This window comes from Lathyrus oleraceus, chromosome 4, assembly GCF_024323335.1.
Source record: "Lathyrus oleraceus cultivar Zhongwan6 chromosome 4, CAAS_Psat_ZW6_1.0, whole genome shotgun sequence".
In the NCBI taxonomy this organism is placed as follows: Eukaryota; Viridiplantae; Streptophyta; class Magnoliopsida; order Fabales; family Fabaceae; genus Lathyrus; species Lathyrus oleraceus.
This window is the reverse complement of record NC_066582.1, coordinates 86,063,038-86,079,195: the sequence shown is the minus strand read 5'-3', so window position 1 is coordinate 86,079,195 and position 16,158 is coordinate 86,063,038.

The following is a 16,158-nucleotide window of genomic DNA, read 5'->3' as shown; positions in this document are numbered from 1 at the left end:
CAGATGAAAGGTGAGTGAAGATGAGACTTCACAGCTCTTACCCCTGGCCTGGGAGAGCTTAAGACAAGAATGTGTGGGTTCAGAAAGTGGGAACCCTCCTACACATTTGAAACTGACTCAACTGTACAATTGTACAAGATCTTGGGTTTGTATCTGCAATGCATCAACACAGTGGTGTGAGCAAAGCAGATGACACACAGAATAGCAGGGGATAGATTGCTTATCCCTTGGGTTCTGCCAATTGCCTCTTCACTTAGGAGGTCTTTGACTCTATACAAGGACAAATTGTAAACATACACAAGCATTGCCTCTTAAGGAGGACTTCAGACAGTTGCCTGGCCAAGTAACAGGCCAGGTCTTCCAGACTACATGAAGAAAAGGGATTATACCTCAATGCAAATTGCTATAAAGCAAAGCAAAGCAAAGTTCACAAGGAACTGAGCAACTAAAAGCACCTGAAATAGTCAAGCAGACATTAGTATACAACTTCAAACAAAGCAAAAAGAAACAGACATTAACAGTTAATCAGAAGCAAATGAATGTGCAAGGCACAAGGCTTAAGGCATGTGAGCCAAGCCACCTACAAAACAAACAAGTTAAACAATGATATTCAAGCAAGCTCAATCAAAAGAAATGGTCTCATTGGTCATTTGTTGGTCAACCTGAAAGCATGAGCTCAAAAGTGAGTAACAGGACCACTAGGGCAAGCCTAGGGTCAAAAGGGAATGAAAAAGTTCAAACAGCAAGGGGCAAGCATCCAAAATCATGTTTAAACAATTAAGAAACACAACCAATTGGGTTCACATGCATATCAATCACTATCATCATTTCATGAACAATTTAGGTCAAGGTATAGCAAACAGAAGCTCATAGAAGTCAACAGCAAGACTTGAATCAAAGGCAATCTCAAACATTTCCAAAAATCACCAAATAAATCATGATCAATAACAACCTATAGCATGGTAAGCATGTCAAATTTCATCTCATTTGGACAAGTGGAAGGCAGTCAATGAAAATCAGAAAGGCAAGGCAATTTTGAACATGCTCAAAGAAGTCAACCAAACATGCATCATCTTAGAAAAATCATAAATCAGTGATGGCATATGAGAAATGAATGGGACTAAAACCATGGAAAAGCTTAAGATGTCTAGTAATCACATATCAAATTTCATATCCATCTAATAAAGTATGAGGATTTCACAAATGAAATGGGAACATGTATCACAAAAAGTCAACATAAGACCAAACAGGGGAGAAAATCCCAAACAATTAGGAAATGCCACAAATAATTCCAAGAAAATTCACATGTAAACTAGACATCCAAGAGTACATTCATGCAAAAATTCAAACCAATTTGAGTTCAAGAAGCATGGTACTGAAAATCATGAAGTTGGACATCAATGGTGTGACACAAATTGTCACACCTTAATTCAAAAAATCATAACTCACAAACCAGCAATGATAAATTCACAAACTCTACACCAAAATCACCATGAGTGTGTCTAGTTTAAGCACAAAAAGTTTGGGAGCCATTGGATAAAGCATCATCATTTCACAATTGTTTTTGCAAAAGGTACAAAATATGGACACATGAACAAAACCCTAGCATAATTTAAAAACCACTCATCAAAAAAAATCTGGAAAAAATATGATAAAAAACTAGAGATGGAGATGAACATTCCACAAAAAACCCTATGAATTTTGGATTAAAATTGGGTGCGCAATGATTTTTATAAGTTGAGCATCAAAAATGGAACAAATGTTGAAGAAATAATATGACTTAAATAAATATTAAAACGTGGAGTGGCATATTGGTAATTCCTGGGAACTTTAAGTGAAACGGTGCGCAGCGATTGGTGAGGTGGCGTCCGGTCATTGGTTTCATGGCCCAGAAATTGGGAGGAACATGCAATGCAAGGGCGAAACGTGTTTCTGGGCAGGAAGCTAGGGTTTCGTACGCTACAGTGCTTCATCTTCATCAACCAAATTCGAAAAAAAATTATTTTCCAGAAATTCGAAATGAAGGCATCATCATGACCAGCAAACCACACACATCAACATTCCAAAAGCCATTTTCTATGAATCAAGCCCAGCATCATGAATCGAGCAAAAACATATTGGAGCAACAAACTTTAAATCGTCATAACTTTCATAATAGCCAACCGTTTTCAATGATTCAAGTTTCAAAATGACCAGTACAACACACTCTATCATAAGCATAGCATAGCTTTGTAAATAGAGAAACTCGAGAACTTACTTGATCTTGAAGAAAATGATGAAACAGGTGTTGTTTGGATGTATTGGCTCAAAACAGATGCTCCACTAGCTTCCACAAGGTGAATGGTGAAGAAAGTTTAGCTCAGCAACCCTTGACATGGCTTAACTCGACATCTGCCATTGATGAGCTCCTTTAATGCAGTCCATGAAGAAAGCCTTACAGTTGTGGAATGAGGTTGGCAAATGGTTCAATAATGATGATGAAGGATGCAACACTAACCAAGGCTCGAGTTCCTTTGAGGTTTTGGTCAAAAAATGCAAGAATGAGAAAAATGGTGTTTGAGAGAAAAATGAGATGTTCTGTTGGTTTTCAGTGGCTGCTAGGGTTTCTTTTGGCAGAAAATGTGCTTATATATGTCTGTTTTAGGTTGCATAAGCAAGGTGCTAATCATGTTTTGTTTTTAAAATCAAAGTTGCTAATTGGCCACTTTTGTCCACATGGTGAGGTGTAATGGCAAGAGCACTAAAATGGGCCTTCCAACATGTTTCAAATGACATTTCAAGACATTCCCAATTGGCCAAAATGATTAAAAAATGTTTATTTGGAAAAGTCAAATTTCAACCTCACTTGAAATTAATTCAAGCAAGTTCAAAAAGGCCATTTTGATCCATGAGGTTTTGGTGCATGAGGGTTACATATTTGGAAAGATGAGGTCTAATGTGACTTGTTGGAAAAAACCCCACCCAATTTGGCCAAATGGTTTGAGAGATATGGCCTTTTGAAGTTCAAGAATTTTTGAAAATGAATTGATCATATCTTGCCAACCATACATGGGAATTGAGTGTTCTTGGACTTTTTGGAAATGGGAGAACAATATCTTCAACTTTCATGTTGGGCAAAAATTCATTTGAAGCTTGTATCATGATGTAAGTTTGGGATCAAGAAGTTTCCATTTTTGGCAAGTTTCAATTACAGGTCCAGTTTCTATTTTTGGAAATTTCTGATTTGGCTTCCAATTCTTCAATAATGGTCTTTGACATGATACATGAGGCCTATTTGGACATGAATGAGCTCTCTCAAACCAAATCCAACCATCAAAACCATAAAATTAGACACAGTTGACCAAGTTTGACTTTTTAGGGTTTCTGGCACACTGTGCATTGACTGATGACTTCTGAACATCCAATCCTTGACCAAAACACTTCAAATGGATCCCCAAGTCATGTGAACATGTTGGACCAACCCTAGGGCCTTGTTTCAATGAAAATTGCACTTGCTTGCTTGACTGACTGATCTCCTGACCAGTTTGACCTAATTCTTCTGACTGGCTTGCACTTGAGGCAAAGGGGACAATGCAATGTTATGTAGTGGACCATGTTATGTTATGACCAAATATGAAAATGTATGTACAATGATAGGTGCAAATTTGAGGTGCTACAATTATGCTTTGACTGCACCAACAATATGGAAGAACATGAGGCATGTATCTACAGTATTGAAGTCGCTATTGACTTAAGAATCAAGATTCTTGAGGTGTATGTGGACTCTGCTTTAGTGATCAATAAAGTTCAAGGAGATTGGGAAACTCGGGATAAGAAGTTGATTCCATACAGAGAACACGTGGTGAAGCTGATTCCCTATTTTGATGAAATCACTTTTCATTATATCCCAAGGGAAGAGAGTCAGTTAGCCGATACTCTAGCTACTATGGCACCCATGTTTAAAATCAAGTGGAAGAATGAAGCACATGTCATCCGTATTGACCACTTGGATGAGGATGTGTTGTACCAAAGGAATTATGACTCCGTATTACTCAGATGCATGGGTAGACACGAAGCAAGCATGACCATAATGTCCATCCATGAGGGTTGTGAAGGTGTATATGTTAAGGGCCCCTCCATGGATAAAACGATCCTTCGGGCTAGTTAGTATTAGACAACCATAGAGGTTGACTGTTATAACTTTGTTAAGAAATGTCACAAATGTCAGATATTTAGTGACAAGATCCATGTTCCCCTGACTTCCTTGAATTTTTTACTTCTCCTTGGCCTTTCTCCATGTGGGGAATTAACATGATTGGTATGATCAAACTGAAAGTTTCTAGCCGTCATCATTTCATTCTGGTTGCCATTGATTACTTCACAAAGTGGGTTGAATATGCTTCCTATGTGAATGTTACAAGATAAGTGGTTACACGATTCATAAAGAAAGAAATAATATGTCGCTACGGTGTTCCTAGAAAGATTATTACTGACAATTACAGTAAAATCCACAACAAAATAATGAGTGAGTTGTGCCAAGAATTCAAGATCGAGCATCACAACTCTTCACCATATCGGCCCAAGATGAATGGCACCGTCGAAGCAACTAACAAGAACCTCAAGAGAATTGTCCAAAAAATGGTCAGGACGTATAAGTACTGGCATGAGATGCTTCCTTTTTCTTTTTATGGCTATAGAACTTTAGTGTGCACTTCTACTAGGGCTATTCCTTATCCATTTGTATATGGAATCGAGGTTGTTTTGCCTATTAAAGTTGAAATTCCCTCTCTAAGAGTCATCATGGAAGCGGGTCTCATGAAGCTGAATGGGTACAATCCAGATATGATCAGCTGAATCTCATTGAAGAGAAGCGTTTGACGGTCGCCTGCCATGGCCAGCTATACCAAAGACGCCTCAAAAGAGCTTTTGATAAAAAGGTTCACCTTCGCGTGTACCAAGCAGGTGAACTCGTGCTCAAGAGACACTCTTCTATTCACTCGGATCCTCGAGGCAAGTGGGCTCCTAACTATGAAAGACCCTTCATTGTCAAAAAGTCCTTCTCATGAGGGGCTCTCATTCTCACTATAATTGATGGGGATGACTTACCAATGCTGGTGAATTCAGATACAGTCAAAAAATGTTATGCCTAAAAAAATGATGAATATAAAGCCCGCTAGATTGGCATATGAAAGAACTAATCTAGGCAAAAATGACTATCTCGATGGACCCAAAAAGAGAAATGTCCATGAAAAAGTTAGGGATAAAAAAAATACAAGCCCGCTAAGTTGAAAACCCGAAAGGGTGACTTAGGCAAAAATGGGTATCCTTGTGGACAAAAGAATAAAAAAAATTCATGCAAAAGTTAGGGATAAAGGAATTTGATTGTATCTCTTGAGCCCATCTTATCATCAGCTTGACCTTAGATAGTATCATATAAATCTAATCATCATCAACCAAAGCAGAGTGTTGGAGTCCAATGCTATAGTGAATAACAACCAATTTTATAATTAGTGGAAAATCAAACAAATTTCCCATTTCCGTTTACTTTGTTTTTCAATTTTTGAAAACTCATACTTAAGGATTTTTGCATCCTTGTACACAACTCATATGTAAAAAAAATTCACAAATAAATGAAATTTAGTCATTATTCAGTTACTTCTTATTTTCCAGCATTTTGCTTGCAAAATAACCGCCAATCTTGATCACATAATGCTATAAAACTTTGAGAATAATAAAAGCTAAAATCAAGAGAAACACTCTATGCATTGCTTTGATTATTAAAAGTTCCCTAGTGGATGATCGGTAGGCTACAGTAAGCACTTGTCGCACAAACACAACTTCTCGGTTAGACCAGGTGTCTGTTTTCCCCAAGCAGAGTAAGATGGAAGTCCTCGGCCTGTTGGAATTTCCCAGCAACGGTAGTAACAAGAAGCTTTTCATTACAAGTTCTATGGTATGGATACTGACGAGTTAAAGACTACCTTTCACCAAATAAAAGCCTCACCTTGCTACCCAATAATTCGCATTGCACATGCATCATGAACAAACAATCATACATTGCATGCATGATGCATGTCAATCATTTCTCTTTGCAAATGATTTATCTCCCCAACGGAATCCAGTCAATCCCCCGCAGATCAAACTAACAAGTTTACCTGATATTCCTTACAATACAACTCCTTTTCAATGGGAATTTTTTTGACAATTTCTGTATTTAATCTTCTCCTACCTTGAACACCTGAAAAGCTAACACAATTTACACCTTCAGGTCTAAGATGATTAAAAAGGGCAGCTGTCATACCCCAAAATTTACGCTACCATTTGCTTAGTTCAATTTTTATACATGGAATCATATCATTCATCATACAATGTCATTAGCATGACCATTTCATTGGGTCATGGATTCACAAGCATGACCACACTCTTTGTTTAATCTTAACATTAGGGTTTTTATAGATGGTACTTGTTTGTTCCCTTGTTCATATAGATGATCATGCATTAACTCAAGACAAAACAAGAGTTCATTTTAGTCAAGGAAGATGCAAGTGTGGTTCATTGATTCAAGAGTGGTTCATGTGTTTATTTCCATGACGTTTCATCCAATCATCAAGCCATCCCTAAGATTATTCAAGCCTTAATTAAGTTTTCTTTAAAGGATGATCAATCCATCATCATTTTGGCTTGGGATGCAAGAAAACTTCAAGTTTGCACAAAGTTTGGTTGACCTGATTTGCAAGTATGACTTGCCTTTGGTCCAAACCCTATGACTTCTTCAAATTTCAACCAATTAGCAAGATTCTTAGAGCCAAATGTTCCTAATGAGTTCCTTTACAACTTTTCTGCAAGGCTCAAACATCATTTTAACCTCTAATGACCTTAACTTTGGAAGGGGTTACGTTGCCACAGTGGGCCAAAACCTTGTCATGACCCCCACTTGGCAGCCATGTCATTTTCAGCTCAAACACCCTTTTGATCTCATTCCTTTTGAATTTTGTCAAGCTCAAAACAAAGTTAATTTGGCCCAAGTTTGGCTCAAAATACACGAAGGAATCAAAAGTTATGGTATCATAAACTTGGAGTCTAAAGATGCCCAAAACATGCCAAGATTGTTTGACCAAATTCCTGACCTAGAAAGCATATCACGACCTCATCTTTCAACACTCTCCATTTTCACCTCAAGCCTCCTTTTAAGTTAGTTCTTTTTGCATTCAATTCATTGCAATGAGAGGAATAAAAGGCACAAAGAAAAACATAAAATACACAAGTGGATTCCATTTGGCCTAACTTCAAACGTGGCATGTTGAAACCTATTTTGCACGAAGCCCATAATTTGCAATTACATGTCATTTATCATCTTGGGACCACTTTCACATGTTCAACTTGTTTCTGATGCTAAAACGTGTTCAACTCGACATAAAATGACCAAGTTTCATCATCAGTTCACACATTTCAATCCTCACTTCAGACGAGCACCATTTGCCAAAATGTCAACCCTAATTCACACGAATTGAAATATGTTTGGCATATGTGAGCCTCCAATTTCATCTCCTATAAATATAGTATCATTTTCCCTTGATTTGCAAGCTTGAACAGCCAAGAAAACCCTGCCTCACTTGAACCCGATATCACTCCAAAACCAGTTTGTGGTTTCTTCAATTCAAGCTCTTTCAACCTCAAATCTTTGAGAGAAAGCTTTATCAGCATCATCTGAAGCTCACTCCATCATCAGTTTGCCTTGAAACCTCTTGTATCATGCTCCCCATTTCTGCCATTGTTGACCTTCGAAGCTTCAACTAGAAAGGTAGCTACAAGTTAAATCTTTGAGCAAACAAGTACCACTCTCTTCGCATTCTTCCACTGGTCAAAATCCCTCTTCTAACATTAATTTATCTTTCATATTAGTCATTTAATTTTACTTTGAACACTTAGGGTTCTTAATGTTCTTGAAAAAAACTCTCCCTGCTCATAGACAATCAATGGCTCTGATGCAAGGAGTCATGAATGATGATGTAGTACGAAGCTCATTCCATGTTTGGGTGTTATTAAAAACATGTGTTCATGTGATATACAAAATTGAACGAAGGTTGAAGATGAACTCTGGCTCGTGTGCTATGGAGCCAAATATTTGAATCCAGCCAATCAGATCCTTCCATGCGTTTTTTTTTTAATTTAGTAGTTGTTGGCGCCCTAATTTCTTTTTATTTTATTTTATTTCATTTTATTCTTTATATTTCCAAATTAATTTCTCTCTCATTTTTAAACATTTTTATCTCAATTTTTTACACAAGGTCTCTAACATTATTTTGCATCACATACATTTTTCTCCCAAATTTTTAAATCATTTTTGTATTTATTAATATTTTTATTTCATTTCGCATTTTTTTTTATCATTTTCAAACATTTTTGCATGCAACTTTTGAGATCTATTCATGTGTAATATTTCGGACTTTGTATAATTTTCTTCGACATTTATTCTTTGTTTTGATGATAGTTTGGGATTTTCTCTTTAATTTCCCATTTTAAATCATTTTAAAACTTATTATTTTTTATTTTAATTCAATTTGGTCATTCCTTTGACTTTGCTTAAGCTTTTGACATGATTGATCAATGCATATACATTTCAAGTCATCCATATATGGTCTCTTCGGTTGATTCAATCTTCTCTAATTCAATATGTTGATATATGATCATTTGATCATATTTTTGACACTTTGAGTTAGTGATAGGTCATCCCTAAGTTGTGCAATATGTTTGGGTCCTTTGACTTGCTTGATAGTGGATCCTAAGTCAAACACATGAGCTTGCTTTCATTTTGCCTTTTGTTATCTTCTTTCTTCTTTGAGTTTTGAACAATTATGCCTCATGCCTTGAGGGTTTGTTTTTGTATCAACACTCTAACATGTTAGTCATATAAATTGATTGCCTTATGATCACTAACTTGTTACACATAACCTCATAACATATACTTTATGAAATTTACTTTCATGCCTTTATTTTATACAATTTACTTTTATGTCTCATTATTCATCATCTCACTTCATACATTATTTATCTTGTCTATTCATCTTATGCTTCTTATACTGTGTTTGGTTTGCTTGATAATATCAATGAATCAAAACATGATAAATAGGATGGACTTGATCTTTTAGACCCATGCTTAACTTAGAGTTGGACTTTGTACTTTGGACTTAGGACTTAGACCTTTGCTTGATCCTTAAACTCATTGACCATTTGTTCACTTGCTCCTTGTTCACTTGTTGAACTTTGGAACTTACGATCTTTTCATCCTGATTATTATTTATTTCCTTGCCTCTTGTTATCATATTCATTTGTTTAGGTTAGCACACATTATCACACACATGGCTTTCTCTTGCACTACCTAACAATGAGACCTAGACTTATTAAACTTTTTCCCCCACATGGCTTTATCTTGGGCTACCTAACAAAGAGACCCTAGGTTAGTCTTTGTATGATCATGCATTATATGTTTTATACATCTTCTTCCCTCTGATTTAGCTTAATCAAAATCCATTTAATCAACTAGATCCTTTGACTTTGCACATATTCCCCCTATCTTTGTCAAGTGACCATAAGTCTCTTGGTCACTTAAGGGACTTGTCTCTGTTACTTTGGAGCTCAAGCTTCCTAAAAAGTACAATACCTCAAGCTCAATTTAAGGCATTATCCATCTGCCTCATCCCCACATATCATCTCTGAGAACCTGTTTCAACAATTTGTCAGACATTGATAAGGATTTCATGTCATGAGCCTTAAGCAATAGAGGAGGGGTGATAGGGACAATTCCTATCTTCATTTTGAATATTTTGGGTACGGGACGAATGACCCATTTGCTCAGAGTATTCATCTCTATTCATAGACTTCAGTGTAATTCAAGTCAATTCACTATCAATTCTACAGCTAGCCCTATGGCTCACCATCTCAAGTTCCTCTTGTTTTAAACACCATCATGTCTTTCTCTTTTGGGTTAATCACCTCTATGGTTATACCCTTTCCATGGTTAATCACTGTTTCTCAGTTAAGACCATCCACAATTTAGGTTGACACCTTCATGATATACATTTTATCTTTCTCTTTGGGTTGAAACCTTTATGGTTATATACCATTTTCTTGGTTTTTACACCACTTTTATCTTTCTTGGTTTTGACACCATTCCCTTACCATGTCAGTCCTAGTGCTTTAGTAAGATCCTTGTCATGTTAGTCCTAGTGCTTTAACAAATTTCCTGCTTTTTCCCTTACCATGTCAGTCTCAATGCTTTGGTAAGATCCTTGTCATATTAGTCCCAGTGCTTTGACAAGTTCCTACTTTTTCCCTTACCATGTTAGTCCCAATGATTTGGTAAGTTCCTTGTCATGTTAGTCCCAATGCTTTGACAAGTTCCTTCTTTTTCGCTTACCATGTCAATCCCAATGCTTAGGCAAGCCCTCCTTTTAGTTTAAACACCGCTTCAATCAGTTTCTAGTCTTTTCTAGTTTAAATACCACCCTCGATTTATCTCTCTTTCAGTCCTAGTTCTCCGATCTATGGAGCTTTGACTTCCTTATTACACTATAAGGATACGTAGGCATGAGGATGAGAATCCTTAGCGGACACTTCTCTTTCTCCCCTTTATCTCTCCGATTCTATGAACTACGCAACTCTGACTTTCTCATTGCACTATCAGAATACGTAAGCATGAGGGCCCCAATCCTCCTCGAGCACTCTTTCTCTAACCCATTTTCTATTTTACAGGTACATGAAGATAGTAACACCCATTCAATTAAAATAATTCAAAATGGTTCTCATGGAGTATCATGGATGTGAGGGGTGCTAATACCTTCCTCTTGCATAACTGACTTCCTTACTTGTTTCTCTTTTCCTTTGGGTTTTATCGATATTTTCCCTTCCATATTTTGGGATAAATAAAGTTTATGGCGACTCTATTAAATGTTCGATCGTGCGACGCGTTCGAGTATATTTTGTCCAGCTCACTCGGTTGGCAGAGAGTCCCGTTAAGGAAAGAAGAGTAAAAACCAAGGGATAAAACTTTTAGAAACTATGACGGAGAAAACTCCGTTTGAGGTAGAGTTTCCTACTATGGATACTAGTATTAGTGAGGTAACATTTACAAAGGATTCTGATTATTATTTGACTTATGATAAGGTTAGAGCGATATTATAACATCTCAAACAGACGATTATTCTAACCTTGGGTATTGTGCTTTTAATATGGTTGAAGGGTTGCGAATTTCAGAAACAGAAACCTTCAGGGAGGATTTCCAAAGTAGGTGGATTCAATGATGGTTGAAAAGCCATTCTTGTAGGCATGTATAATTTCCTAGGAAGGAAATGATGATTGGTGTAGAACCTTGTTTTACAGGTGATATTCTTTTAACAAGGACATCAACTTTTTATGATGACAACTAAAATATTATGATAAGTCAAGCATGAACGACCAAACGGATAAAGATGTAAAACCCTATATTTGGGATTTGATGGACTTAACTATCTGATGACGGTAAACAAAGAATGTAACTAAATCCTCATGTCAAAGCCACTCAAGCTTGTGTTAACATAAAGAGAAGCATCCGACAAAGTCTTGAGGCAATATGGTGATCTCATAACTTAGTAATGGTTATCTCTTATTTCAGTAATGAGTAAATGATTGTAAAACGAACTTCATCGTAAAAGTACAAGGCTAAAGCGCACACACACACACACTAAACCATTTTAAAAATGCTTTGCCAAAAGAAAATATTTTAAAAAAACATCTTGAAGTTGTGTTAGATGAATTAGGAGCAGTCAAAATAGCTATAGGAAAGTTTCCGACTTTCCTAATTGATTTGAACCTTTGTTTAATCAATTAGAAATGTGCAAACTTAAGGACCAAGTTACCTTGAAGGCGCCTTGATTATGTGCAATGACTATATATCTTAAATTCCTTTTTGAGAACTTACAGATGATTATTTCTATCTTATAACGATTAGGAATATGTGCTAATCGATTAGATTGTTACAAAATGATTTTATTAAAATTTCCTTTTTGAGCCAATCTCAGGCCTATAAATAGAGGTTCAATTTCTCATTTCAAACCAGAATCGGGTTTTGATGCTTTCATCTCTCACTTTCTCTCTCTAAACATTTCTTTAACTTTCTCTCACTTTGTTTTTAGCCTAAGTAATTTTGTGAGAAAAGTCCTTTTGTCAGTAAGATGATTTTTGTATACACCTTGGTTGAATATTGTCCAAAAAGGAATTTATTTGAGTTAAAATCTAAATCCGTAAAAATCGTTTTAGTTTGAGATTATGTGATTCAGTCCTAGTTTAGATTGGAGATCATCCCTGATAAAATCTCATAGATTCTTGGTCATCCCGGTGTTAAAATCAAGATAGGTTAAAGCTCATCCCGATATTAAAAGCTTTATAGGTTGGAGATCATCCTAATGTTAAAATCTCTCAGGATTTTTGTTGTCCCGTGTAAAACTAAGGTATTAAGCTCAAAAGTTTTGGAACTTGATAACTAACCGCTCAAAGGTCCGTGTTTATGGAAAGAAGACTAACCACTTCAATCCTCCTTTAGGGAGGAAGATTGGCCACTTCATTCTCAAGTTTATTATATAGAAAAGACGCAAACACTCAGATTTATCGTCTTGTATTTCTTGGTTGAAGATCAACCATCGTTCCTTATATAAGGGGACCCGTGAACCTTTCCTACTAAAAGCTCTCAATGTTTAATGGAAACTCTCAAGATCAATTCTTGGAGACACGACTAAGTCGTTTTTGACTGAACCTGTATAATTCTTGGTGTTCCTCCCTTTTCTCTTTATTTTTCTCTTTTTTCTGCATATTGCTTTTTGCATTTTACTTTTGCTGCTAAGTTTTCAATTTTTTTTCAAACTTTGATTATATTTCTAAAAGGTTTTTAAAACCAAGTTTCTCCAAACCACATAATTCAATCCCCCCCTATTATGTGTGAAGTCTCAAGTCCAACAAGTGGCATTATATCCTAACTCTTTTTTGAAGACTAATCGTCTCAAGAGGAAGATGACTTCCCACAAGAGATATTTTTTTAAACACACCACCACTTTTTGAAAATAGAAGATTTAATATTTGGAAATCTAGGTTTAGATTTTTTCTTCAAAGCATAAACCATGAATTATGGGAAACTATTGTCAGTGGTATCTTTATCCCTACTTATCAAGTAAACGGTGAAATATTAGATAAACCCGATTTTTTTTGGACTGAAGAGGAAAATAGAAAATTTGAAATAAACTTCAAAACCAAAAGGTTAATAACAATGTCTCTAAATGAAATAATTTTCACTATGTTCATCATTGCACTACCGCCAAGGAAATGTGGGATACTCTTGAAATGATATATGGAGTTTCTCCAAGTATCAAACAAGAGAAGATGAACACATAAGCTAAAGAATATAATCATGGATGTCTTTCTAAATTTACAAGTATTGGAAAGTTTGTTATAAACTATGCTACTAACAAATATCTTAGTATTAAGAATTTGAAGTTCAATCCAATTCTTAAATCAATAAATGAGAGTCTTCATGAATTTCAGGAAAAATCAAGAAAGAATGAAATTATAGAGAAGATGAACAAAATATGTCAACTAATCAGAGATAAAGTAATCCAAACTGAAGAATCATCATCTTCATCGTACTCCTATCATACAACTCATGTACAATCATTCAAAAGAATGCACTCAGTAGTTGAACGATCTTCAGAAAATTCAATGTCAAATGAAGGATCCTCTTGTTTAAAGATCGACAAAGAAGATGAAGTAATTTCTTAAATACTAGAACAAAGAAGAGGATGAGAAACATCAACCTCAGGCAGAAAACTAAAATAATCCTCTTCTGACGAAGACGATGAAATATCCTTAAAGGCATCCCACAAGGGAGACATTGTTCTAGGTACCAAACCTTCCTATGAGTAATTATTTTAAGTGAGTGGACACTAAGTGAAATAAAATTAAAAACTAATAAAGTGTACCCTAGATACTAAGGAATCCCTAATATACCTTAAGGAAGTCAACAACTATTTAAAAATAGAGATAACTAAGCTTAGAAACTCGAAAGAAAATCTACACGATGTGATTCCCTTATAAAATAAGTAGTTGACCTACGAGAAACCTTAAAAAAATTTATCCAAGGAAAAGGGAAGCTTGACCTAATTTTATCTAGTAAAAACTCCTCTTAAATAAAAATGGTATAGGCTTTAAAGAGAAATTAGATCATAAAATAGAGAAACATCACATATATAAATGTAGTCAGTGTAAGAGAGTTGGCCATTTAGAAACTTTCTGTTTAGATATGATGAAAGGATCTAAAGGTAATCTTCTGCGAATAATGCACCTGGACCCAAGAAGATATGAGGACCAAAGGTGAAATCTTAGTGTTTTTCCGGTAGGCTTTGCTGCTTGGAATAATTGACGATTATTATTGAAAGCAATGCAAAGAAATATTATAATTTTAAAAGTATACATTTGATATAGTCTTTGATCCTGAAGATGAACGATGATGGCAAATGCCAACAGTTATGATCAAAGTATTTCTTTGAGACTATCTCAAAGCATATGATCTGTAGTGATCAGTTGAATGAATATGTCTATAATGGACTTATTCATTTTATGGTTTTACCAACTCTTGCATCCAATGGTGTGTAGAGAAGGATACACCATTTGGTGTCATCCCTTTTGGGAATATACATTAAGATCTCTTAATAAGAGAGCTAAAACTATTTTAAGGTTAAAATAATCGAGAAAATATGATTAAACCCTTAAAATAATATTTATAAATATTTTACTCATCAAAATTTAAATGTTTCTAACCCACAAAGATAAGTATTTTAAGTGTTTTATACATTAGGGGTGAATACAAAAACAATGGGTGGTACTAAAACGAGAAATGTGAAACAATTAGAAAAATGTGAAACAAATAATTTCATATCAAATCCAAGTTTAACGTGTGCCTCAAGTAAACTAGATCTCATCATTTATGAAGATCTCATAGAATCCAAAGATATTAGAAAATCTAATCGGTTAGAAGACTTAAAAAAGGAGAAATTGGATTTGGTTTTTGAGCAGCATAATCTGCACTTAAAGCTTGCTTAGTTTACTCGCTCAAATCCTCAAAAAAGCATTCTATAAAAAGGTATCTTATTCTCACTCTTTTTCATCACATACTTTCTATTCAACATATCAGTGAGATTATTCTTACAAAATCTTCATGAATTCTAGAAGGTTGAGTTTTACCTCCATCCCTCTCACTGATGATTTCACAACTAAATAAAAAGAAATTATACTTTTAACACTTTGATAACCAACCATTATGAGAGTTCATACCCTAGCCCCAAAAGATTTCAAAGAATGAAAATTCTTCAAATTTTTTGAAGAACTCAACCTCTCCACCTTTCTTTGTATGCCTTCAAAAAGGATTTGCACCTCCCCTGTGAAGATGTTCTTTTCAAACCTTCATATCATTGATGGAATACTTCAAAGTGATGTGAAAAAACATAGGAAAAATTCTCAGTGGAAGAATTTGGTATATTGCTAAGGCTTCCTCATCAAGATAGAATCATTAAGCTTGGAGACAAAGCTAACTTGTACAACTACATCACTGTTGTACCTTCCTTGATGAAGAACCTTCATCACACATACCTTGCATGTTGATTGCTGGATACGTGCACCCTAAAAGCCAGATGCCTAACTATGTAATGAATCACATCCTCTTTCCCAGACAAGGAAACTTCAGTCTCCTAACCCAAGTAGATGTAGAAACAATATAGTTGATAGAAAACAAAGTCAAGTTAAACTGGGCATAACAAGTGATTGAATACATGACATAAATCAAGGAAAAAGGAAAACACCTCCCATATATAAATCTAGTCACAAAAGTACTAGAAGAAACATGGTACAACTTTGAATATGAAGAGTTCAAAGAGGAAACTGCCATAATAGGAAGCTTTGTCATAACATCAATGTATTGCAAACTAAAAGATATAAAGATAACTAAAAAGTACCATCAAATAAAAAGAAAAGACACTATTACAAATAACTCTTTTTATGACTAAGCTTACACCTCGAACAATAAACAACTGAGGGTATATGTCTTAGGAGTGTCATGTTTTATTTTAAAAATAATAATCAATATTTTCCCTCAATTTTTCC